At 33.7% G+C, this 27,503-nt stretch overlaps 1 protein-coding gene across 4 annotated transcripts in view; it reads right to left on the reverse strand.

Annotated features, from left to right (window-relative positions):
- CADM2 (cell adhesion molecule 2) overlaps nucleotides 1-27,503 on the reverse strand; it is a 249,974-nt gene that overhangs the window by 134,375 nt on the left and 88,096 nt on the right. Inside the window, exon 1 of one of the 4 annotated variants that reach the window (XM_054700701.1) lies at nucleotides 11,302-11,380. The exons of the other annotated variants lie outside the window; for them this stretch is intronic. The gene's annotated coding sequence lies outside the window, so the exon portion shown is untranslated. Of the gene's footprint in view, nucleotides 1-11,301; nucleotides 11,381-27,503 lie in introns of those variants that run through there. 4 annotated transcript variants of the gene reach the window in all.

A 27,503-nucleotide genomic window follows, 5' to 3' on the forward strand; every position in this document is an offset into this window, starting at 1 on the left:
AACACAGTCACTCCCCAAGCAATAGTTGAAATCAGTGGAGGCCTAGTTTCTGTTGACCACAACCTAGAAACAGTAGGTGTTCTCCCCAGACTCATTTATATAGCATATCAAATGGGAGTCCTGTTAATAACATCAGGGGAAAAAATGGCAACCCAAGAGAACAATCAAATGGAAGTGTTGGTGACAAGTGGTCACAGAAACAATCTCTTTCCACACTGGACTGGCAACTTTGCTTCTCTACCTAGAAACAGTGATTGACGAGGCAGCATGGGCAGTGTGAAGATCCCTCTAATAATACTCAGTCCAAGAAGTGATCCTTCCTTGAGCTAGAGAATCACTTATCCCTCCTAAAGCCAACACACAGCCTGATCTTGGAAAGTTCCCCTCCACTCTTAGGTGGTACCAGTGGAGAGCACTGAAACCCCAACTGACAATATATAATTTAAGCTGACCAGATAGTATCAGAAATATTCTGATAGTTAAAGTGTTGGTATAACCACAACACACAAATGTAAAGTAGAACCTGTCTGCTAAAGCTAAAAAGATGGCTGCTACTAGAACAGAAAATGTAAATAGGATCTAGCGTCATCTCCTAACAAAATAGCCATAATGTCCATAATTGAAGGGGGAAAAAACTAAAACAAAAACAAAAAACAAATCCCAAACATACTGGTCATTCCAAATACAGGGAAAAATCATAACTTGAACAAGAAAAAAAATCAACTGTTTGTTGTTGAACGTCAGACCTGAAACATAAATTACATACAAGAAAACACGTGGTATGCTCCTTGACAGCAGTCTTGGAGATGTGAATCAGGACTCACCAACAACTCAATGACAAGGAAAGCAAAGAAAAAAATAAACAAATGGGACTATATCTATCTAAAAAGTTTCTGCACAGTGGAAGAATCTTACATCTAAGCAATCCTACTGAATGGTAGACAGTATTTGCATATAATAATTCCAACAAGAGGCTAATATTCAAAATATATCCAAAACATACAAAAAATTCATTAAATTCAACAATAAAAAACAACCTAATCAAATAATTGGCAGAGGATCTAAATAGACACTTCTCCAGAGAACATATATATAGATTTTCAATGGCCACATAAAAAGATAATTCATTTTACATTATTAGAGAAATACAAATAAAAATAATGAGATATTCCCTCAAATGCACGAGAACACAAAAGACAAGAAACAACAAATGCTAGAGAGGATGTAAAGAGATGGAAACCTTATACACTGCGTGTATATGTAAATTTACATTCGTAAGAATGTAAATTTGTAGAGCCATTATGGTAACCAGTATGTGGATTCCTCCAAAAAATTATAAATAGAAATTCTATATGATCCAGTTATCCCACTTCTGGGTATTTACCAAGAAAACACGAAGAAAAAAAAAACTGTTTAAAGGGATAAATATACATCAACATTTATTATATCATTACTTATAATGACCAAAAACTAGAATCTAGGTGCCCAGTAATCGATTAATGAATAAAAAAGATATCATACATAAAGTGGAATACTATTCAGGTATAAAAAGATAAAATCCTGTTATCTGCAATAACTTTAATGGACCTAGAGTATTATGTTTAGCAAAAATAGCCAGTCAGAGAAAGACAAACATTGTTATGTTTTCACTCACACATGGTATATACAGAAAACAAAGAAATGAACTAAACAAAACAGAAATAAAATTTTGGACTATAATTAGTGGTTACCAAAAGTGAAGATGGAAGTGGGTCAAAGTGGACAACGATATGAAGGATGGAACTATACTTTCAGCAGTGAACTTAATGTAATATATATATACATGTTGATTCTCAATGATGCACACTGAAAACTTATATGTTATAATGTCATGTTACTTCACTTTAAGAAATGGATTTCTAGAAGTCAAAAATACAATGCCCAAACTAAAAAAAAAAAATCACAGGGATGACTCAATAATGCTGAGGACATGGTGGAGGGCTGAATTAGTGACCTTAAAGACAAAGCAATAGAATTCACTCAATCTGAACAAAGGCAGAAATTGGATTTTATTTTATTTTTTAAATTAATTTATTTTTTAAATTTTATTTTTATATTCCCCATACAATTGCAACCCTTTATTTTGATCCCAATCCCTCCTTTCCCCACCCCTCCCCCCACAGAGTGTCTCTGGTCTATAGTTGTTTGTTGATTTTGATTTTTTCTTTCTTATAGTTATTCTTTTTCCTGGTCCCTTATTTAGGTTTTCTAGATTCCTGCTATGAGTGAGACCATTTGGTATTTTTCTTTTTCTTTCTGGCTTATTTCGCTGAGCATGATCCTTTCCAGCTCTATCTATGTTGCTGCAAATTGCATGAGTTTATCTTTTTGATTGCTGAGTAATATTCCATTGTGTATATTTATAAAAGAAAGAAAACTGATTAAAATCAGGGTAGCGAGGGAGGGAGAGAAAGAAGAGTGGAGGGGAGGAAGAGATGAAGGGAGGGAGGGAAGAGCCTCAGGACTGACAATAAAATACCCATCCTTGGCTCCATATGAAAAGGAGAATGGGACTGAAAGAATATTTGAAGACATAATGTTCGGAACTTTAAAATTGGCTAAAGAAATAAATGTACAGAATCCAGAGGATAAGCAAATGCCAACGGATTTCTCATTTGAAATCACAGACACCAGGGGGTCTGGCATGTTTTTCAAGTGTTGATAGAAATGAGTTCTTAACAATGAGTTCTTATCCATTGAAACTAATTTTCAGGAATCAAGGGAAAGAAATATATTTGTAAAAAAGAAAAACTAAGAACACTCATCTCTAGTAAATCTGTCTTAAAGAAAAAAAAAATCAATCAGAAAAGACTCATGAAACATCAGGAAAAAAAAGAACTGAAAAAAATGGGTAAATATAAGATAGATTATTTTTCTTATAATTTTCTTGATCATGTGATGGTTGAAATTAAAATTATAACATCAACTGATATTGTGTTCAGTGTATATAAAAGGAATACTTGAGAAAATATGGGCAGGGCAAAGGAAGCTAATGGAAATAGGATTTTATATACATTCCTGGAATTGGTAAAACAGTTACTAGTAGACTCTGCTGAATCACATATGCAGATTTCAATAGCAGACACAAACACTAAGATTATATAAAATAATGAACTCAAAAACTTTATAAAATAAGATGGAATTCATTTATATAGTGTCATGGAATAACAAAATTATGGAGATGGAGAAGAGAGAGTTGTTATCAAGGATTAAGAACAGTAAGGGGGGATGGGAGTGGGATAGATGCAGAAAGGGTTTAAAAGAATATCACAAGAGATCCTTCTGGAGATGCAACTATCTGTACCTTGATTGTGGTGATGGATGTCTGAATCTAAGAATTGTGAAATCCAATTAAGATTGGTGGACTCTACCCATGTCAATTTGCCATTTGTGATATCTTTGCAGGGTGTTATTGGGTAAAGGCTACATGCATACTTTCTGCATTATTTTTTTAAAATTGGGCATGAATCTGTGATAAAAAATAAATAAAAAATTCACATTTGATGAAGTAAGGGAAATGGTTAGGCCATCAAAGCTTAAAATTCATTGTACGCATTTGGCACAGAGTACAAGTAGAAATCCTAACTGTCACATATTCTTAAATTGCCTGCAACTTCCCTTATATGCTTTGTGAGAGAAATGAGTAATTATGAACATATAATACTCAGGTATATTCTAAATTTTCATGATTTTAAATATATTTTATTACCTCATGCTCCCATACACTTGAATAACACTTTAATGATGATAGTCCCTGTGCTCTCATTCTTTTTTAACTCTAATTTCTTAAGAGATATAGACTTGTGAAAATTTGAAGTTATTTTTATTGAATATAAAAAAATAAGACAAGCCTGAGTATGATTGTTTTCATGACTCCATTAGGATACAGCACACATTACAAAAAGATGTCTGTTTTATACTCTGTCTCCTTATATGCTTTTAATATATATGGCTTGTTCAGTTGCTAGAGGAAAACAGTGGGACACAGATTTGTTCTTTCCCGAATAGGAATTCATGCTATATCAACCACTTTTCGAAGCTATGATTTATTTTAAAACTTATTTATCACATATTGCTAAGATTTTTAGAAAAAGTGGTCACCAAAAGGAGGGAAAAAACCTCAGGCTCCTGCCATGATATTCTATGGGTACAACATGTTACTCACCCCCTGTGTTCAATTTCATTTCTTCTAACATAGGTCCCACTGACAGAAAGATAGAGCTTACAATTTCCAGTGACTCTTGGCAAAATAAATTTAACTGTTTTTTGGTCATATCACTACATGAAAACTATGTAATACCACAGAAGTCAAACTGAATTATTCAATATACACAAACAAAAAACTTTAATATATAAATCATTTGCATGGCGTAAAGCTAAAGACACTGATTCTGGAACCAACACAGAGGTTCTAGGAATTTGTATGAGGTCAGGTTTCCTATTGATAATGTATCTTGATTCATCTCCCCAACTTTGACTTGTGATAAGAACTGAGTAACATCATGTGTTACGTAAAGTTCTTTGAAATATATCTTAAATATTTTGTGTTTAGTTCCCTGATGAAAATCTAAATATTTTTGTCTTAAATATCTCAATTCTGTTTATCAAATCATGTATTTATAACTGATTTGCGATCCTTACCAGCCTTCACTAAAAATTTGGTCCTGAAAAGCAATATACCTACATTTTAATGTATGCTGTTATTGACTAACCAGATAAAGTAGGCAAGTCATTTATATATTCTGTGTCTCAGACAGCTGGGTGTTACATGGAGGTAATGATTGTGTGAAAATATAAAGGATATGGTTAAGCAGTAGAGAACAGAAATATATGAAGGTATATTCAAAATCTCAAAACATATTCCCAACAACCAAGAAATTGACAAAATTCTAACAGGGATTATTTATGTGTCAATTTCCTTGATAAATTCATTTCCAAAACAAAAGAGGCACTAAGGAATTTTCATTAGGCTGAATATTTTAAAAGAATCTCACAACCACAATGTTAATCAAATACATGAATGCTTATGATGTCATGGGCAGTTTGCTTTATCATAGCCTTTCAAGTATGAGAGAATGAAAGAAAATTTTGAATAGCCAAAAAGGGGTGCTCTGTAACTTATGGGATTCCACGTGTAGGATCCTTGTCTTGCTCATCTCAGCACCCTGCACAATACAGTGAATGGCTACTGCACTGAAGCTGAGAACGAGTCTCTGCATATGACAAGAGCAGAGTGTAAAATAACTGAACCTGGAAGTGCTGTTCAATATAGCTCCACAGGATCCCCTAGGGGAGAGAAGTCAAAAAAAAAAGAAAAAAAAAGAAGAAAGTGTCCCCTTTAGACACCATTGAGCATCAACGAGCTGGGAACATCATGCTACATTTTTTTTTTTTTTTTTTTAACAACTGTGAAGTTCACAGCAAAGCAATCTGAAATACGGAATGTGTGCTCTCTGAAGCTTTTTTCATATTACCTCATAGTTTCCAAATGAACAGAAAAGGTAGTAGTAAATTGGAAACCATGCATATCATTTCACTTTTCTACATAGTTAAGTCCCAAATATATACAGAACCCAAATGAAGAGGTGTCATATTGTCAGTTGAAGTAAACTCAATTTATGTTTTATTTTTTATTTTTTCCTTTGAGCACACAGAATATTGATCATTTGGAAGGGAAGTTGAAGAATGTTCATCACTATCTAAAAGTTTAATTAAAAAAACCGTCCGATATTTCACTATAAAAATATATTACCTTAGGAATAATTGAAGAGAAGAGAGCATGGGTAATAGGAATAATTGGAGAGAAAGGAGGATGTGTAATAAAGGTATAAAGGAGAAACTGCTCACACATATTTGAGATTAAAAATAAGCTAACGGGTTACGTAGGCTGCTTTGAGGTCACACCTCATCAGCCATCAGGTGCCTGCCACCCATTGGTGAGGAGATTTAATGCTTAAAATCTCTGAGCTCTGGAGAATTTAATCTCAGCTTCGAATAAGAAATACTGACCAATGAGTAAGAATCTATTAAATAGTAGTTAACTCTGGATAAAAATTATTTGCCCAATATACCACTGGTAAATGATTCATCAATCATACAAATGCATATTTGGAATACACGCTGGGTAAAATTAAAATCCTAAAACAATTACTGCAGGATTTTAGTCACATTTTATAATCATGCCTAACAGAAGTTACTGGCACAGTCAATAAGTTGCATATTAATTAGCTTTAAAACAAATTAACTTAATAAAAATAGTACAATTGAATTTATCTGACATTATCTAAGAACCTGATCAATTTAGGATGCAAACTGATTCAATTTGCACTTGAATAAATGTTCCTTCCTTACTTGTGATATTTGTAAAAATCATCACAAACTTTCTGAAGAAACATTTTCAAATATCTTTAAATGAGCAATAATGTTATTTATATTTTAAGGTGTTTAAATAATGATTGAAAAAATACTTCATTGTGCAATCACTATTAAGAGTATTAAATGCAGCAAATAATTCCTTGTTTTTTGCATTTTTTCATAGTTAGCCATTTAACATAAAACTTCTCCCACTCAGGATTACATTAAATTTCTTTGTATTTCTTTCAGAAAGAAAAAGAAAAATACTGGATGGTCTCACTCATAGCAGGAATCTAGAAGACTTAAATAAGGGACCAGGAAAAAGAATAACTATAAGAAAGTAAAAATCAAAATCAACAAACAACTATGAATCAGATCCACTCTATGGGAGGTGGGGGGCGGGGAGGGGAGGGATTGGGGTCAAAATAAGGGTTTCGCAATTGTATGGGGAATATAAAAATTTAAAAAAATATATTAAAAAATAAATAAATTTCTTTGTATTTCCTACAGGACTTCACACATCTCATGATGCATACAGATGCCCATCAATAATTTGATGGAATAAATGATCAAATGGATCATTAATCTTTTGCATATAGCATTCTATAATTGTGCATATGACATCATTTCAGAAAATTCCATTTATTAAGTGAATATTATATACTGCATGTGATTTCATCATTAAATTTTGTAGACAAGTACAAAAGAAAATAGCCTACATTAAGATGATTGAGGTCACTTCAGGTGTCATCTAGGCTAGGTAAATTCCCAAGCAAACATAAATATCCATCCTACAAGCATACCATCCTACACATGTAGGACTTTAACCAAAACAATTGTTGCATATATTTAAAAGTTCTTATAAAATTAATATATATCCAACCAAGTAAGTTCTGATTTGTTAAGCTTGAGTGATGGGATTTCAAAAGCCATACATTCATGTATCAGACATCATTCTCCTTTTTCTCAGCTCACATCCCCAATGCCCAGGTGTAATTATAGTAAACCAGGTTCTGCTTTAAGAAGGGATGAAAAGTAAAAATGCTGTCCATGTCTGACTCAACATCCAGTTTTATTTTGCTGCCTGATGTCTGATAGCAGATTTCTTCACATGATTTTGACTTTGATATTTTTAAGTTGCCCAGATCAGCACTCAGCTTTGTTTCCAAAAGTCTGCAACAGACTTTTGTTCTTGACTTATGCTAACTGCCCACTTTGCTTTGCCTACTACTGATTTCTCTGCAACTGATTATCAACCAAAATGATTCATGTTATTCTCCCTGTTTTCAGTGAAATTTCTGTCTCCAAGGGTAAGAACCTGAACAAAGGATTAAAGTTTTAGTGGGTCAGTGTATTATTATTATACCAAATTGATTTTTCTGCTGATTAAATATCTATCCTAGCAAATCAAAAAGGAAAAATAAGTATAAGTTTTAATAGAGCTTCAAATGGACTACAGGTTAAAGGCTTAACCTTTGTGAGACTTTACAAGTGGTATATTGACATCTATGACATCTATTTATTGTAAAAGTGGCATGATAAGGAAGGAAATCAAAACACTCTTATTATAAAGGTGTTCTTTCATTTATCAATAACCTAAATATTTTATTTGCTAATAGTACACTCATATACTGATTATAAGCTATATACACTATTTGTAATAGGTCTCTGGATTCCCAGATTTAAAGGAGTTAACACACACAGAATAAAACATCAAGTTAGTGGATCCTTTTCTATTTTGTTCTTTTACAGTCATACAACATAAAACAATCTAAATCAATCTTCTGGAAAATTGGTAAAAACAACCATTGCTTCAGAGCTGATATTTGGTATACCAAGTTTCAGCTGGGACTGGATTTTTACTGAAATCATAGTAAATGGAGTTTTAGAATAGAAATGCCGCTAGAACCCAAGCAATAAATCTGAAAATTGTGTCACTATTTGAAGGATATTTTTTCTAGCGGTTGTATTTCAATTTTAAAACGCCAGCTTTTCTTACTTCAAGTGTACAGAAGACAAAAAGCCACTACTATGCCTATATTTGAAATCTGTTATTATGAAACATTTGAAAAAAGAAAATGTCACCAAACCTAAAATGAACTAAAAATTAATACATGTGGCAATAGAAATTTATGAATATGTTTAAAGAATGAATGCAAACTGAATGGCATTTCTACTTTCAAGTCTGTCTGTGCTGAGGTCTTCTTGTTTAGCTAAAGTCTTTTCTTATGAACTATCCTGATGGAAAATCCTTCCCCCTTTCACTCTGTTAAATTCCTAAAGCTTTGAAAACAAACCACTTACATAATACACATATATCCCTACAGTATTATCCCTTCTGTGAGATAACATTCCAACACTTTGGCATGTAACAGTAAGTCTTACATGTTTATCTGTACAATGTTTATTTTTCTAGTCCATCTCTCTATCCCCTCTGAAAATAACATTTAGAAATATATATATGCATTTATGAATATATGGTGTACAATCCATACCTCTTTCTTATATTCTTTCTGTACAGCCCCAGGTTATACTTATCTTTTAAACTAATTAACATATCGTTTTCTTGACTATTGCCAAGGACATTAACATCTTCCTTTAGGCTTCTAGGTAGGAATATATGTGAAGTTCAGTAATAATTTGTTGAAGTAATGAGAGATTAAAGGTGACTGTTACCTTGATCATTATTTATATGCAGATATATAACATTTATCTCATTACTTGGTAATTTCCTGAAGCATTCAGCCATAAATAAAATGGCTCCCTTCTACCCATAGCAATTAGTATAGTGCTTTGGGTGAAATTCCAATTTCTCCATTGTATAAGATAGTGAATGAACAAGTAAAAGCATAAATGCATAAATAAAAAGGCAGCTGCATCCTACATTCTAAAATTAAATTGTTTTAATGTTTTTATATAATTTGGTTTTTCTTTATCTCAGTTATATAAACTGTTTTTTAAAACATGAAATCACATTGTTATATGCCAACTTTTAGAAGTTTGACAAATGTAAAAATGCATGGAAATCACATTACTTTTATTAATTTTAGCAAATGACAGGTAAATTCTGTGACTATGAAAAGAAGGGCATCACAACTTTCAGGAGTATATTACTATACTACACTATACCTCTGAATCATATACAATGTTGTAAATGAATGTCACCTCAAAGAAAAAAATTCCTGATACTAAATAACATGTATATCATGATGCATATTTTTTTTTCAAAAATAGTGCTGTATCTGAATATGTGTGTGCATAGTATACTGATTTCTTATACATGCATTCAGAGATAAGAATAAAAAAGGGCCTACTCTGGTGGTGCAGCAGTTGAGCGCTGGGCAGCAAGGCTGCCTGCAGCCTCTGCAGGGCCAGTTCGATCCCCGCCCGCCAGTGAGGGTCCTACATGGCTCCACAGACCTCTCCTGCCCCACCCGCTGCTCCCTTCAGCAGTGTGTTTGGTCAGTCTGCCTGTTCTGTTCCCCACTCTGGCTCTGGTGGATTCTCTCACCCTCCCATGCTTCTGACTGTACCCAGTACTTGTATAAATAAATAAATAAATCTTAAAAAAAAAAGGAAAAAAAAAAGGAAGAGGCAGCATATTTTAACATATACAACTAAAATATAAAATTTCAAAATTTCAAAAATCTCCACATTTATTATACATATATAGTACATATGTAAAATATGCATTTTAATTTCTGTTATACATATGTAAATCCATACAATTTATAAATATATACTTATGTGTATATATGTTACATATATACTGAATTATATGAATAAATGAGGGGGAACTTTAAGGCAAAGTGACACCAATGCATAATTAAAATATTGTAGCTTGGAAGTCCCAGACATAGTCAATGTAACAGATGAAAGTTAATTTGATAAAAGCCTTTTAGGAATGAGTATAGAAAAGGACTGTTTCATTAATACACAAAAGTAATATTCTAAAATGTACTGAAAAGGTGAGAAAAAAATACATCGCATTAGACACATCATGCGAAATCTGTAATAAAAGAGCACAATATGTTCTATTGCATTAAATATAATAGTTCAGCAGTTACCTTGAATTCCTACTTTGTAGCTGTGTTGAAATGAGATACACTGTGGAGGTGCTTTCTGAAACCCAGAGAGAAAGCACTGAACACACACTATTGCTAATTCTCAGGAGAGATATCCTAGTGTGATATGCACTACTTTAAAGGTCCCTGTACTTGTTGACTCCACTGCTTTCATATGAAGTTCTGAGATCTGGACTTAAAGGCTTTGAGCTTGACTTGGCCTTGGATACTAAGGCTGTCCAACAACCAGCCTGCAGTGGGGAGAAGACCCTAGCTCTCTCTTAGAGAGCTGTCACTGAAATAATGAGGTCCATATGAAAAAAGAGAGTGTGTAAAATAAGCTTCCAAAATAGGAGAGGATAAAGAAAAATAAACGTTTTAGAAGTAAACTGCTACAAAATTGCATTTCCTTTGTACATTCTCTAACACTCTTAGAACAGACCTACAATGGACTTTAATTTCTTTATTTCTTTACTGGACCAAAAAAGAATAAAAAAAAAATCTTTGACTTAATTAAGTTGCTGAAAGAAAGTAAGAAGATTCCTAAAGGATACCAGTGTGATTTAAGTCTGATACAGAAATAAGCTTAAAAAACAATTGTATTCTTCTCTGCAAAAGGTGGTGACCTCTTGTTTCTGGAAGTAATTTAGAATTACAAGGACATTTATTAAGCAAAAAAAGTACTGAATAGTGCTGTATTTGAAGTAACCAGAATTTTGTTTCCACGGAGACTAGGCTTTCTTCTGTTATAATAAAGTTAGGCAAAATAAAAGCAATAATCTGCTATCTAAATTAGATCTGGACGTGGCAGCGGTACATTGTACTCTAGAAGTTTAGAACTCACAAGCGATATGTCAGCAGGATATGGAAACAGGGAGAACTTTGGTAGCAATGTACCATGAGAATTGCTGTGATCCTGAATATTTATTTGTATCTGAGATCCTAGGAAAAAACAGAACAGTTGAGATCACAATTGAGGTCTATGGGAACACTTGTGATTAAACACGATAAACCCGGGATTGTGCTGGAAGCTAACAGATTTATCTACCATTCAGTTGTAGAATAAGAAAGGAATTGGGAGTTATATTCACTTACTGAATGTCTCATGAACTATAGCTGGGTACATCTCTTTATTTTAAAGACTGAGTTAGGCTACTATGACTAGTTTTATACAAAAAAAATAAGTGTTCTGGGCCTCCCCTGGTGGCGCAGCGGTTGAGCGCTGGACTGTGAAGCTGCCCTCAGCCTCTGCAGCGCTGGTTCAATCCCAGCCGCCAGCAAGGGTCCCACATGGCGTGACAGACCTCTCCTGCCACGCCTGCTGCTCCCCTCAGCAGTGTACTTTGTCAGTCTGCCTGTTCTGCTCTCCCCTGGCTCTGGCTCTGGTGAATTCTCTCACTCTCCTGTGCTTCTGACTATACCCAGTGCTTGTATAAATAAACAAATAAACAAACAAATAGTGTTCTTCACCACACTTAAATCCAGGAGACAGTATCCCAGTGAAGGGTGGCTTGTCTTAGCTTTGCAGTGAAGCCCTGTAACTTGATTAACCTGATGAAATGTAAGTTAAATTATATATATATAGTTAAATTATATATATAAGTTCAATTTTATTATATATAGACAGAGAGATCGATAGTTCGCCTTATATCTACAGCACTATTTAGTACTGTTTTTACTTAATAAATGTCCTTGTAATTCTAAATTAGTTCAACAGACAAGAAGTCTTTACCCTTTGGGGACTAGGACACAATTGATTTGTAAGTTTAGTGCCATATCAGAGTTACATTCCACTGGAATCCTTCAGGAATCTCCATAGATATATGATATATACAAAACATACATATAATAAATATATATAACATATATTAAATATATATATATTTTATAAAACTGAGATTCTTAAAAGGCTTGTTGCAGTTTCTCCACCTGCTTTACTCCCTTCTGTTTTGAACTGGAGGCTTCAAATGCTCTAGGCAATGAAAAGCAGCACTGACTACCCAGAGTGAGAGGTCACAAGTTGGTAAAAATGTTTGTACTGAACACCGCTTCAGAGGGAATTTAATATTTATTGGCTTTAATTCCTTAAATGGGGCCTCTCTGGTGGCACAAGGGGTTAAAACGCAACCTATGAAGCTATCTGCAGCCACTACAGCACAAGTTTGATCCCAGGCCGGGAGCTACCCACATGGCACAGCAGACCTCTCCTGACTCGCCCGCTGCTCCCCTCAGCAGTATATTTCAGTCAGTCTGCCTGTTCTGTTCCCCACTCTATCTCTGGTGAATCCTCTTACACTCCCGCACTCTGGCCTGTACCCCAGTTCTTGTATGCACAAATAAATAAATTTTCAAAAATAATTCCTTAAATATGTGAGTTTGTTGATGAATTTAGCATACCATAACTAACAAAAATGAGTTAAATAAAAAATACAGTCCTCTAAAAAACACTATCGATCAAAAGAAAGGGACTTAATCCCAAACATTTACTATAGAAACCAGAAAAAAATTAAAGGAGTGTTCAGAACACTTAGTGGGCCACAAGGAGATGCAAACTATTAAAAAAGCATGAAGACACAAAGGAAAAATCTGAAATATAAAACAGGATACAATAAAAAAAATGGTGGTGAAGATAGATTAAAAATACAAAAGAATTCAAGCCCAAGTAAAACAGCTGTCAAAGTGTCAAAATCACATAGTGTAGTGAAATGGGAACAATGATGGGCATAACCAACTTAAGATCTCTCAGAATGAGGACAATCCTTAACACAAACAACAAAAGAAACACTCACATAGAAATTACTGAGAAAAATAACACAAGAGCATTTGTAACTAAAGGCACATTAGAATAACTACTATGCCTATAATTAATCTGTATTTTTGTTCTAAAAATTATTACAACCTTAATGAAAGGAACAATTTCATCACAAATATGAGAATGAAAATTTATAAGGCAAACATTTTACAACAAACCAATTTATCTTCTACGTTATTTTGCAATAGAAAAAAGAGAAAGGTTTGAGAAAAGGACCACCTATTTCCTTTTAGTAAGAAAATCATTGGAAAATATGTTATTGCAGAAAGGAAGAAAATCAAAGGAACAAGTCTCTGTTTGGGGAAAAATTGCCATGGCCTCTCCCTTCTGGTACAAGTCATTTCATTTTCACCAGATTTATGCAAAAAATTAAAGATTATGACATTATATATAACAACGAAAACACAAAAATAGGCTTATTTTCACTCTTAGAATATAAGCTTCTTGATGGAATATTAAAAAGCCTTCATATTATATGCATGGAGACCTTTGACACAGGGAAATTACATAACACTAACTAAAAACTGAGGAATATAAAATGAAGTCTTCACTATGTTATTGATTTTATGATATAATAGAGAAAACATTTAGAGGAGTGTTGGTATCTGAGATGTTTTCTTTCCCTGCTTCTTTGTATGCTTACAATATATCTATTTTAAAACATGAAAATTTTAGAAGATAGAAAATAAAAATTATGTTTTTAATCCCTTGTTACTAAAATTGATTGCTAAGTAGTAATAAATCTCTTCACGTTTTACACTACTTTTCAGTAATAAACAAACCATAATATCACTGTGAAGAAAATACAATGTGGAAGTAGGTGAAGATCCAGGAAATAAAGACAAAAGTAAATGAATATCATGTTAATCTGGTTGATATTAATACATATTAATCTAATAATCAGTCTTCTTATACTTGCCACTTCATCATTTTTATCACTATTTCACTTCATATATCAATTTTCTGATTAAACATACATTACTTAGAGAAATTACTGATCCCCCATAAAATAAACATAACTTAAACTTTTAAAAAATATCTCTTGTAGCACTAAATACTTCATGAGTTTAGACGCTAAAATATGGAAATTCATTTAACTTACATGTTACAAAGATGTAAACATTCATTAGTGTCCTTGTATTTTGAAAAAGAAAATCCACATATCATATTTACTCATTCACTCACTTAAGAAATATTTCTTTAAATCAAAACACCACCATTAGTCTAGATTTCAGCAGCAGCAGCAGGATAAAAGCTTTAATCTGTGGCAAGAGGACATTAATTCTGAGAAGATATTTTCACAGTAAAATAATATATAATCAATAAGGGGTCTGTGAACTTATTTATGAGGAGTAGGAGGAAAACAGTCTTTAAGACAAATAGAAGACTACACCAAATGTGACAGTTTTGAGTGATGACATAATACCCTCTTGTCTGTGATGCTGACACAAAATGGCAAAGGACACAAAGCTGTCAGTCTTGTTGTTTATCTTCTATCTGAGGCTAATAAAAGAAGGAAGGTGATTGACGGCACATAGACACAAAAACTCTTAGACATACTGTTGTTACCTTTTATACATACATAAAAGTACTGTATTGATGGTTTTAAGGACACTTAACTTTTCCAGCATCCTAAGATGCTGTCTTTACCTTAAAAAGAAATAAAGGAATTATAGTTTGATTCCGTTAAAGAGCTGACATTGCCCCTTTTAGAAAGTATGCTTCTTGAAGTACTGTTTTAATAGGTTATACACATATTTGTATATGTGAATATAGACATCTTTATATGTTCAAGCAAAATGCAAGTAGGAAAGTCTTAATGACATAAGACACAAAGAAATAGAGAAAAATTGAGGAAGAAATAACAAAAATGAATACCTAGAATGTGGATTATTTTTTCCTAATATATGTTCTTTCAAACACATAAATTATTAATTAAAACATTTTGTTCAAAACACTGAATATGTATAGAGGAAGTTCCAGGGTAGTAGTAAGTGTCTTTGCTGATTTTTAAGAGCTTGCAATTTATTTGGAGGAGATTAGACGTACAGCTATAAAATAAGTAGATGATAATTTGCAAAGCACATGAAAACAAGTGAATAGAATGTGACATAAAATTCTTTAATCAGACCTGGGGATAAAAAACAGTTGAGTAAGAAACAAATGAGTCAAGAAAACCTTTCTGTAGACTTTGATTACAGAATCAGACCTTGAACAGGCAGATACAGACAGGACACTAGAGGTCAGAGAATTAACTCCAGCAGAAGGAGGGGTGATCTCAGGTAATAGGGTGCATAGGCCAGTAAAGGAGCATGTATTTCCTCATCCAGAAATGTGTTCTGCTCCCTGCCTATCCATACTTATTTTCTCCGCTCAGGAAAATGTAAGTAGTCTCTTGTATGTTTACAAATTTGCCCACTTTTGGACCTCTATTCTCATGGCTCTCTGGCTGGGGTGTCCTCACACAAACCACCCAGTTCCAAATCCTATTACTTCATAAGGCTATTTCTCTCATATTCCTTTGCATAGAAATTATGCCTCCCCTACTCATTTAGATGCTCCATTTTAAAAATTCATTACATTATATGCTCATTTTGGATTAACCAATTTTTATAACATATATGTCAATATTGTCTGTATTGTAACGTTCCTTAAGTACTGTATATGTGCCTAATTCATTGTTCCACGTAACAACTTAAGTAAAAATCATGAGCTATAACTAAAAAATATTACCTTTTATCTGCCTATTATCATTTGGCAGAAATAAACTTTCATTTTATTTTTTTTAAATATTTTTTATTTATTTATGCATACAAGATCTGGCGTACAGGCCAGACGTGCGGGAGTGTGAGAGGATTCACCAGAGATAGAGTGGGGAACAGAACAGGCAGATCAACTGAAATACACTGCTGAGGGGAGCAGCGGGCGAGTCAGGAGAGGTCCGCAGCACCATGTGGGATGCTCCCTGGCCGGCCAGCCAGGGATCAAACTCGTGTTGCAGTGGCTGCAGACAGCTTCATAGGTTGCATTTTAACCCCTTGCGCCACCAGGGAGGAAAGAAACTTTTATTTAAAACAAAACAAAACAAAACAAAACTTTTTCTTGCAAATGCCAATATGATTAATTGAGAAGTTATTTGTTTATATTACATTTCATATTTACTAATAAACAAAAATCTGTTACATCCAATTTAGATGTAACAGAGTTTCCAGGTAAAATGGAGCATGGGTTCATATATTGACTGAACACATTTGTTGCAAACATAAATAATAATAGTAAAATATAAAGGAAAACAAATCAATATAAAAACTGTTCACCTAGGGCCTCCCTGGTGGCACAATGGGTTAAGACACAACCTATGAAGCTGTCCGCAACCACTGCAGCACAAGTTCAATCCCCGGCCAGGGAGCTACCCACATGGTGCAGCAGACCTCTCCTGACTTGCCCACTGCTCCCCCTCAGCAATGTGTTTCAGTCAGTCTGCCTCTGTTCTATTCCCCACTCTGTCTCTGGTGAACCCTCTCACCTCCCACACCACTGGTTTTTACCCCAGTTCTTAAATGCATAAATAAATAAATCTTAAAAAAAAAAAAAACACAAAAAACCATTTACCTAAATAAATAAAGTAGAGAAGAAGCAGATAATGGAGTGGAGAATGGTACCACAACTGTAGGCCTACTTGACTCCATGTCTGAAGTTTGTTTCCACAGACTGAAAGGGATTCAAAGGCTCTCAGAAGAACAGGTTCAGGAATAGAAAGTTCTTGAGGCTAGCACCTAGAGTAAAACTCCCCATATCTGAAAGACACTAAAAATAAACTCAACACCATCTGGGATGTGGCTTCAAACAACCTGCTGGTCTCAGTCTGTGAGCACACAGACAAAGCGTTTTAATCAAGAACTAAGCAAGCGGGCGCTCTATCAATAGATCACCATGCCCTGCAATACCTTGCTTAAAAAAAAAAAAAGTGGTTTTGGGCTGGGGGGGCCTAAGGAGAAAAGTGATAAGGGATAAGATTACACATAACCTCAGTCACTGAAATGAAATATTCCATGATCAAATTTATAGCCTTTTTTTAGGAATTTAGTGGAAAATATCCCCAAAAGACAAATGTACACACAAACATATAACACATATATACACACAAACATATATAGCTATAGATGGACAACGTAGATATAGACATAAATATATACAGTCATCTTACTTACTGACAGGGATATGCATCTTGGGTGATTTTATCATTTTATGAATGTCCAGAGTTTATGTACACAAATCTAAATGGTATAGCTACACAGGTCATGTACAGAGACCACTTGGTATATGCGGTCCATTGTGATCAAAATATTTTGTAATGCATGACTCTGTGTGTGTGTGTATGTGTGTGTGTGTGTGTAGTTGCTTAAGTTCTGGCTCAGACTATGGAGGAAGTAAGAATTCAGAGCTGACTTCCTCTGGGCAAAGCTTAGGTCCAGGCCTCTTCTATCTAAATCACCAGATTGAGACACTAGGCTCACCAACACATAGGCAACTCAGGTGCCCACAATGACTGTGATTATCACACTGGGGAAGCAGCTAGAGTGTCACAGATCAGCCTCAGGCTCCCCTCAGACTCACACAGACAGTTTTATAAACACTGGATGGAATAGCAGGAGAATTGTTTCACAGTACTAGGAATCATGCCAGTGCCTCTTGGTCCCGCAACACTCATTCTCTGCCACCACTTCAACTTTTTGAGTCTCCCCATAAGTTAAAAAAAAAAAAAAGAGAAATTGGTGTTAAAAAAATATTGGTACAGTGTCTATACATCTCTAAAAGAGACTCTAAGTCTAGTGGATAGATACCAAAATTTCATATTCTGTTTCCTTTTTCTATTTTTCCTTTAGTATTATCAGATAATTGGTTATCTCTTTTATTTTCTTTCTTCCCTCCAAAAAATAATTCAAGCTCTAAAAAGGGCAGAAATCTTTTTATGTTCACAAATATATCCTAAGTATCTAGAATAGCACCTAATGCAGAGAAGTTGTTCATAAACAATTTATATGTGAACAGATAAGTAATAAAATGTCTGCAGGTGGATAGTTCTTCCAGAAGAACATGGAGAAAAATATCTTTATAACTTAAAACACACTCACATATAAATAATATATCGTACATGATAGCAGTTGAACAACCAGAGGCTATGAGAGTCTCACCATATATCTAATATAGATCTAGAACTAAATGTGGAATGGCATAATTTGAACAGATAACTGCTGAAACCTTACCAAAACTGAAAAAGTTACAGACGCACCTTTTGTGAACAAGAATTTAAATAATACTAAACAAAATATTTAGGCACCTGAGTCTATAGGTATATATAAAAGAGAATATAGTTTTACCAGTTTGGGGACATTCCTGTAATGCAAGGTGTTTATTCATAACAATACAAAGCACAATATATTTTACCATACTAACAAAAAATAAAGGAGGAAAAGCCTGCAAATATTTCAAAAGGTACAAAAATGTATTTTATTAAATTAATAACATTCAAGATAAAACATTTAAATTTTGGAATAGGAAAAATCTATAGGTTGTAACTTTAATGTTGATAATCCTTCAGATAATGTTCATTGCTGCTTGACTTCCTCTCCTCAGATCTCATCCTCTGCTCTTCCCTCAGTAACTCCTATACACTTCATCTTAACTAATACGAGCAGCCCCTTCCACACTATCCACACATCCTAATTTATAACCGCTAAATCTTGTCAGTCTAGTCCATCCAACTGGCACTCCTTCAATACAACCGGAACTTTACATCCTTCAACACTACTACAATTTGATGGTCACTGTAGGGTAGGTAAAAGGTATCAGGCTTTTCTGTCCTCCCGCCATTAGGATCGATGAGGGAACCCAGTGGTCCCACCTGAAGTGGGTATACTTGGGCTGAGAGACTGGACTTTTAAGGGCAGCCTCACAGGGATGCCAGCAGCAGCAGCAGGAGAGAGAGAGAGAAAGGGGGAGGGGAGGAGAGAGAGAGAGAGGGAGAACACAGGAGAGCCCAGATAGAGTGAAGACTTGTTGAGGGCTGGAAGGCCTGCTAGCCTCCCGGCCCCCCAGTACCCCTGCCTGCGGTGTACCTTGTAAACCCCAATAAAAGGCTGCAAAAAGCCACTGAGGACTCTGACTCCTCCTTTACCCCGTCTGCTGGATCATAGAAAATCTGCCCTGTGTCCATTCCTGACCCTACAGTCACCCATTCTCTTGGTGCTTTGTCTTCCTACCTCATTTAGCCTGGACTTCATGGTAGTTTTCAAAATATATTCACTTGGCAAAAAAGGATTATCTAGCCCTGCTTTGAGTCCTTGGAGACACATTTACAATCAAGATCACTCTCTTGCATTTACCCATAAACTCCTTATACCTTTTTTTAAATTAAATTCTTTTTTTTAAACATTTATTTATGCATACAAGAACTGGGGTACAGGCCTGAGGTGTGGGGGTGGGGGGTGAAAGGATTCACCAGAGACAGAGTGGGGGGCAGAACAGGCAGATCAACTGAAATACACTGCTGAAGGGAGCAGCGGGCAAGACAGGAGAGGTCTGCTGCACTATGTGGGTCACCTCCCTGGCCAGGGATGGAAATCGTGCAGCAGTAGCTATGGATAGCTTCACAGGACTGTGTCTTAACCCCTTGAGCCACCAGGGAGGCTCCAAACTCCTTACATTTTGATTACTTCATAATCTTCACTTGGGAAGACCATACTTACGTTAAGCATAATACTCATCATTTAATTGGCATGTAAAATTATTTCATTTTTGTCTTCTGGTTTCTATACCATCAATATGCTAAATTTGGCTACATTAAATGGGAAGCCTTAATTTAATCATGGACAGAGTAAAAACGTCAATGACAAATATATGTGAGTTATCGTCAGAAAAAAAAAAAACTGAAAGAAAACATGTCAGTTACCAATTGATTAAGCTATTCTCAAAATAAATAATTGACAAAGGTTTAGTATCCAAGACAAATAATAAAAATGCACAAGAAACAGAAAATAGAAAATCAAAAAAAAAAAACAACAACAAGAAGTTGGGTGAATAATGCAAGCATACAGGTGTAAATAAATAAGGGAATAATCATTATTTGTTTAAAAATACCATCAAGTCAATTGCAGTCAGAAAAATTTAATTGAGCTGTTTTAATTTTTGGAAGGGTAGGAATTTAAATTTTTGGCATTGATGACAAAGTTATGGAATCATGGGATTCTATTACCTTGCTAGCAGGAGTATAAATCAGTATACATATTTTAGAGAACAACTGGTGATTATTGAAAAATGTTGAACAGGCCTTCCTGGTGGTACAGGGGTTAAAGTCTCAGTGCTATCAAGCTATAACCAGCTACTGTCGCTTAAGTTAGATCCTGGCGAGGGAGTTAACCCACATGGCACAGCAGACGTCTCCTGTCTAGCCTTTTGCTCCCCTCAGCAGTGTATTTCAGTAAATCTGCCTGTTCTGCTCCTCACTCTGTCTCTGGTGAATCCTCTCACCTCCTGCACTCTGGCCTAGGCCCTAGTGCTTGTATGCATAAATAAATAAAATAAATCGTTAACAAAAAAGGGGAAGTGTTGAATATATTCATACTTTTAACTCAATCATTCCAAACTATAAGTAGATATGCTACAGAAATTCTCATATGTACAAGGACATTCCTTATATTTCTGTTTATAAATGTAAAAAAACCTGTAAAATTGGTATAGTTTTTGGTGTTTTTCTATAAGGAATAATATGTAATAGTAAAGATAAGTGAATGTAAACATTAAATGTTAATAAATCTCAAAAGCACTATTAACTGAGAAAGCAAAGGTTGAGGAAAATATACCCAATGTGACTATTTTGAAATATGCAAAAGAACAGTTTGTTGACACATATGTCTGCAATGACAATATAAAAACATAAGGAAATAATAAGCACTATTTCCTTGAGATAATGAAAATAATATGATTAAGAATGAAGAAACAGGGGATTTCATTCTGTAATGATATATTTAATTATATGAAATCTGAACCAAATATTGCAAAATGACATATTTTTTATAACTATGCCTTTTTGCATTTCAAAATATTTATAATAAAAAGCATTTGAGAGAGTATATTCACAAACAATAATAATTTATTCTGAATTTCCAACTTTCTCTGAAATGGAAGCATTTCTTTTGTTTAAAATGGAAGGCATTCTTTGCATAAACAAAGACTAGTTTCCAGCATAGAACAATTAAATAAAATTTTCATCTCTGTTAAAAAGAGAAAGAGGAGAAAATCCATTTTCATTCAGGGAGAAAATAAATCAGTCAACTGTGCTAACTATATACTTGCATTTTATCCTATCATTAGATTTTATAGTATTTACTAATATTTATTAATTGATAACTTTATATTATAAAGAGTTTTTATATCCAGTTTCTCATATCCACTTTTTGTAAAATTAAAATCTGGTATTAGTCATATGAAAACCAAGAGTAATTATTTGATGCAAAATTTATTATATTTTACTTTGGAAATGAACACTGTGATCATTGCCCAAAATGTAGGGTATGTTGGCACAAGCTTGAAACATTCAAGAAATATATTTCAATTAATTGTGGCTCAAAAACTTTAAGCTTTTCTCTAAGTTGTCAACTTCAGTGTTCCGTGGAAATAATACAATATATAGGATACCAACATCTTAGGTAGACTAGTTATATTAAGTAATTGCAAAATATCATTTTCTTAATAAGCACTCTGAAATAAATAGCAGTGAAGAAAATAAGATTCATCTTAATTGTGAGGATCACGATGATTAGTCTAACTCTGAATAAAATAGTAAAAGCAAATTCATTGACATACTATGAAATATCATTAGCTAAAGAAAGTTTTGAGTATAAACTACATATAATCAGAGTTGTTTCTGTGACCAAAGTGAGAAATAGATTAATGAGCAATGGATAAATTAAGTAATTAAAATTTTGGCTCATTCTATGTATGAAAATTACTAATCTTGTTGAGCATGGAGTAAGCTGAGCAGACAGATGAAAGAAACGTCAAAGAGAGATGAGGGATCTAGTTGACTATATGCTTACACTAACACAATAGGGCATGTCATATTAAATTTTCTTTCATTATTTTTACATTTGTGATATAAGCTTTAAATAACTCACATATTAAAAGAAATTAAAAAATTAGCAAATGCAAAATGGTTTATCCATCTCTACATTTTAAGATAAATGAGAACAGAGAACATGTTTATCAGCGTTATATTTCAGAAATAAGAAATACTTGTTAATTTGAATTTCTGTTACTGTTATCCGTATTGACAAATATCTAATGAGTGAAATCTAGGCTAATATGTATATAAGAACAGATAACCATTTCTTTAGGAATTTTTATCTATAGTCTGTTCTTATTCCCTGAACTCCAGGGTATATAGGTATATATATATAACTTCACAATCTATGTCTCTGTTTAGATGCTTAACAGTCATCCCTAGTTTGACTCGTTCAAAACAGAATTGTTTATCTTCTCAAATTTCACTTCCAGAAACTTTTCTACCTCAGTTCCATCCTTGCGTAGGCCATAAACCATGAAATTATGCTTAATTTTTATCTTTTATCATATCCACATCCAAATGTTCTTGGACCTTTAGCCTCTGCCTGGAATCTACACACCTGGTTCTCTGACTCTCAGGATTTTGGAACTATTCTACCAATTTTCCTGGCTCTCCAGCTTTTAGATGATCTCTCAGATTCTATAATTGTGTGAGCATATATTTTAATAATTAATAAATCTCTGTCTCTCTCAAGATACATGTGTGTGTATTTTGCTTCCTTCTATACCTCTGGAATCTAGAAAAATATGACACACAATAACTAAACAAGAAATATTACTGAATGAAATACTTTTCTTCCCCGTAAATAGTATTCAAGAGAATATATTGAAACTCTTAATAGACCAGAATAACAGAATTGAACCAAATTTCTACAACTTATAATAAATACATAGATCTCAGTCGTTTCATACAATAATGCTCCAAACTAGTTATACCTATAATAGAGAAAGGAATGACTCAAATATTAATAAAAATAATACTTAGGAAAAATATGCTTTCAAAAGTTAATGAACATGAGTAGATTAAATAAAAATGGGAAGAAAATTGAAGGGGGAAATTTATGTAATGGAAATAATGAATAGGGCAAAACTTTCCTAATTAAACACAATTCCAGCCAAAATTCCACTGATTTTTTCAAACATTACAAATGGACATTATGACATTAAAATGGACAGACATAGAAAATACAAAGAAAATGTTTAAGATGCTGTGATGATATTTAATAGAGTGAACTGCTTTAGCAAAGGAAGTCAGGAAAAGCATGACTGAGAAAGTGATGATTAATTTAGTGTGGAAAAGAAGATTCAGAGTCAAGGAGGTAAAAATGTTTGAGGGTAGAGGATAGGTGTCTAGGGAGAGGAATTTGCAGGACTGTTTATGTTGCTTAGCAAGGCAAAAAAATATCTGTATATGCTCCCCATTATGCTTACATATATAAAGAAGGACAGTAAAACGTCAAGAGAGACTGTGCCAGAGTGATGGGATTATAAGTGATGCTCATTTCTTTTTCATCATTTCTGTATTCTCAAACACAATACAATGAGCATGTTCAATTTTTTACATTAAAATGTTGCAAAATGGGAAAGCTTTTTGGCTGACTCCTTCAAATACATTCTTATTCATAGGTATTAGAGAAAACCTATAACTTACACTGAGTTAAGCAATTCTTTTGGTGTATCAGGAGCATTCATTTGTTTACTAACCTATCAAACAGGGCCTGTTTAGTTTTTTATTTTTTTTAATATATGTTGGAGCTGTAATAATCCACTCTATGTCAGGCTTTAGCAGATGATTAATGTGGTAGCATGAAAGTACTTTAGTGGCCTTTGGCATTCTGTTGCTAAAGGTGAACTTAGCAAAATCCAGCAAAATGCATTTGCCAATTCAATAAAAAAACTATCAACTGTTGACTTGCCAGTTGCATACAGCAGCAAATATAACTGTATTCAGTTCACATACTCCAGGTAATAACAGAGTAGTTTATTATCATTGCAGGTGCAGAAACCTGCCAACATTTCAGCCATCTGGGCTTCCTCGGGGCAGTATACAAGTAAAATATGTGAATGAAATATGTGAGTTGAATTCAGTTTTAGTAATTTTTTCTGTGTTACAGAATCTAACCAAACTGTTTTATGTATTTTATAAAAGTAAGTCTGTAATGTTAGTTTACATTAGAGAGCCATCAACTTTTACTAATTTAAGACCATTAGTGTTCTAGCTTATGTCTCAATAATGGATCTTCAGATGCCACATTTTATAAGAAAATTATGGTAAGGTTTTAATTCCTCAGGGGTTCATAAGTAATCTATTTTTAAGCACATTATACCAATTGCAATATCATGACAAAGAGGTTCTATTCATTACCAGGTAAGTATATGCTATCACAACTTATTACCAGATTATACTTTTAGAAAAACACATTAGAATCCCTCATTGCTAAAGGTAGAGATATTGTGAAGCATCAGATTATATATATTTTTTTTAACCAAAACATGCTTATTTTCCATCAATGGATTGTCAGATTTTACTCCATGGCAATGAAAAACTAAGTTAAATGATTAAGACTGAATGCTAATGGTGGGATCAATAAATATTATTCTTTCTAATTCATAACTTATTACCATATATACTTATTACCATATATATATATATATACCATGCAACTTAAGAGAACTGAAAATGTTTTGTTTTGGCTGACAATGCAAATGTCAGTAGACAAAGGTGTTTATTTTGTACTGCTCATGTTGGTAAAATTTCAATTCAATTCAATTAAAATATATTACTACTAATAAAAACAATTATGCCAGGAGCTTCTCCAAAAGCAGTGTAAAAATATTCTTGAACTCTAACCATGTAGGAATATTGGGATAAAAACTGATTGCATTTTGTCAGCCACACTTCATTTAGTCACACTTCTTTTAGTCCTTTTTATATGAACAGGTACATCTACCCAAGTGAGTCTGAGACTTAGGAAAGGAAACAAAAAAGAAATTATAGTAGGTGCTAGCAATCTGACCCAAACATCCTCTTAATCTTCCCTGCTTACTTCTACATTCCCTGGGTTTTTCTTTTTGTTTTAGAAGATTTATTTTATTTTTTTTATGCACACAAGAACTGGGGTGTAGGCCACACCATATTGCGTGCATATTTTTTTATGCACACAAGAACTGTGGTGACAAGATTCATCATAAACAGAGTGGGAAATAGAACAGGTGGATCTACTGAAATGCACTGCTGAGGGGAGCAGCGGGAGAGACAGGAGAGATCTGCTGTGCTGTGTGACTTAGCTCCCTCACTGGAGATAGAACGCTTGCCTCAGTAGCTGCGAAGCATGATAGCTCTGAAATTTTAACTCCTGAACCAGCAGGGAGGCCCCTATTCTGTGGGTTTTTCTGTCATACTTAGCACTAGTATCTTGACTCAGGAACTTGACCTCTTGACTTGTTTATTTACAATAAACAAGGGTGTAAATAAATAAGGGTAAGGTCTCTCACCCCAATATCTCTCAGAAAATGTCATCCATGTTCCATCAGAGGGCACAGCTCTGCCCATTCCACCTTAACACAACAAGGGGGAAATACCTTTTATTTTCCCATGCAATGACTTTTGATCATTACTAACTGTGACTTGTAAACAAGCTTTTTTTTTTTAATTATATACAGGCTAATAAAATGAGAGAATTCTTCATTTTATATTCCAGAATACCAAGAGTTAGAGATTTTTTTTCATTGTATTATTGAATATCAAGAACCTAAATCAGCATCTGAAGAATTACATTTTTTCGTTTCCAAACAATACCTTATTAAACGTAATATGTTGATGCCTGTAATCCTTAATTACTTTTCTGATAGTAATTTAGTGATACAGATTACAAAGAAAAGAAAATCTTATATATTCTATCATGTTTTTGAAAAAACAATAGGTAGCATATAGTTTGAGGTCATCTACTATTATAGGGAAAGGTCATCTACTATTATAAGGAATAATTCCAAGATATAGATATAATTGTAGGCTAAAAAGTTTTTTGAAGCAGACACTGTTTTTTATAACACCTAAGTGCAACTATATAATTTTGATATTTTCTCATTCCCAGTGACCACTAGACTATATTGAAAAAAAATAAATGGAAAAGAATTTCTACTACTACTAGTGAAATATTTCAATTCCAAGAATTATAAAAGAGGAGTAGGGTATTAAAAATAAGTATGGATTAATGTTATGAACACATTAATCACTTTGTTATCAACCCATAATTAGTATATGATTGCTTAAGATTAAAATGTTTCTTAAAATAAAAAAAAAATCCAAAATCCTTGAAGTCTTGACTGAAAGAAAAAAGTAGAAAAATGTTGCTAAAATTCCATATTCTGTCAAAGGGAAAGTTTAGAAATCATATCTCTTAAGCAAGACTCTGAATTTAATATGAAATTTATAATTAACAAGGGAAGCACAGCACAATCATCATTTATTAAATTTGTATATATTTTATTTGTCAAACTCCACAGAATGGCAGTGCAAGTTCCTCAGGATGTAGTTTGGGAAGCATCTTGGGCTTTTTTTTAGGCAGCCAGTTGGCTGAGTGTGGACAATAAATGATGGGATAAAACTGAATAGTTCTCAATAGTGGAGGAAAGAATGTCATAGAAGGAAAGGACAGGGGACTGGAAATCAGGAGAAAACTCCTTATGACATTAGAGAAGGGACAGGACTTCTGTAATTGGGTACAATATTTTCCATAGGTACAAGATGTAAATTTTTTTGTCTCACTACAAAGTATTTGGTAATTCTATATTCTGCAGTCATAAAGCAGAATATTCTGGGACCATGTGGAGTTACTAAAAAGTATCCAAATTGTTAATGGGCAAACCAAAAAACAACCACAAAAAACAACCAGAAAGAACTATAGGTGGATCTGAGAGTCCGAACTGTGGTTATAAATGTGTTCACAGTGATTATGGAATGTGGAAACTAGGTTGAAATTCCCATCTATTGTCTACTTATAGGAGTAGGATAAGTCAACAGGTAAGATTTTGTGCAGAAATTCAAACAAAAATGCCTCCAAAACATAACATCACATGCATCTATATCCTATAAAGTAGGCCATTCTGCA

This window comes from Talpa occidentalis, unplaced genomic scaffold (genome assembly GCF_014898055.3).
Source record: "Talpa occidentalis isolate TD23 unplaced genomic scaffold, MPIMG_talOcc4v2.1 talOcc4.4, whole genome shotgun sequence".
Lineage (NCBI taxonomy): Eukaryota > Metazoa > Chordata > Mammalia > Eulipotyphla > Talpidae > Talpa > Talpa occidentalis.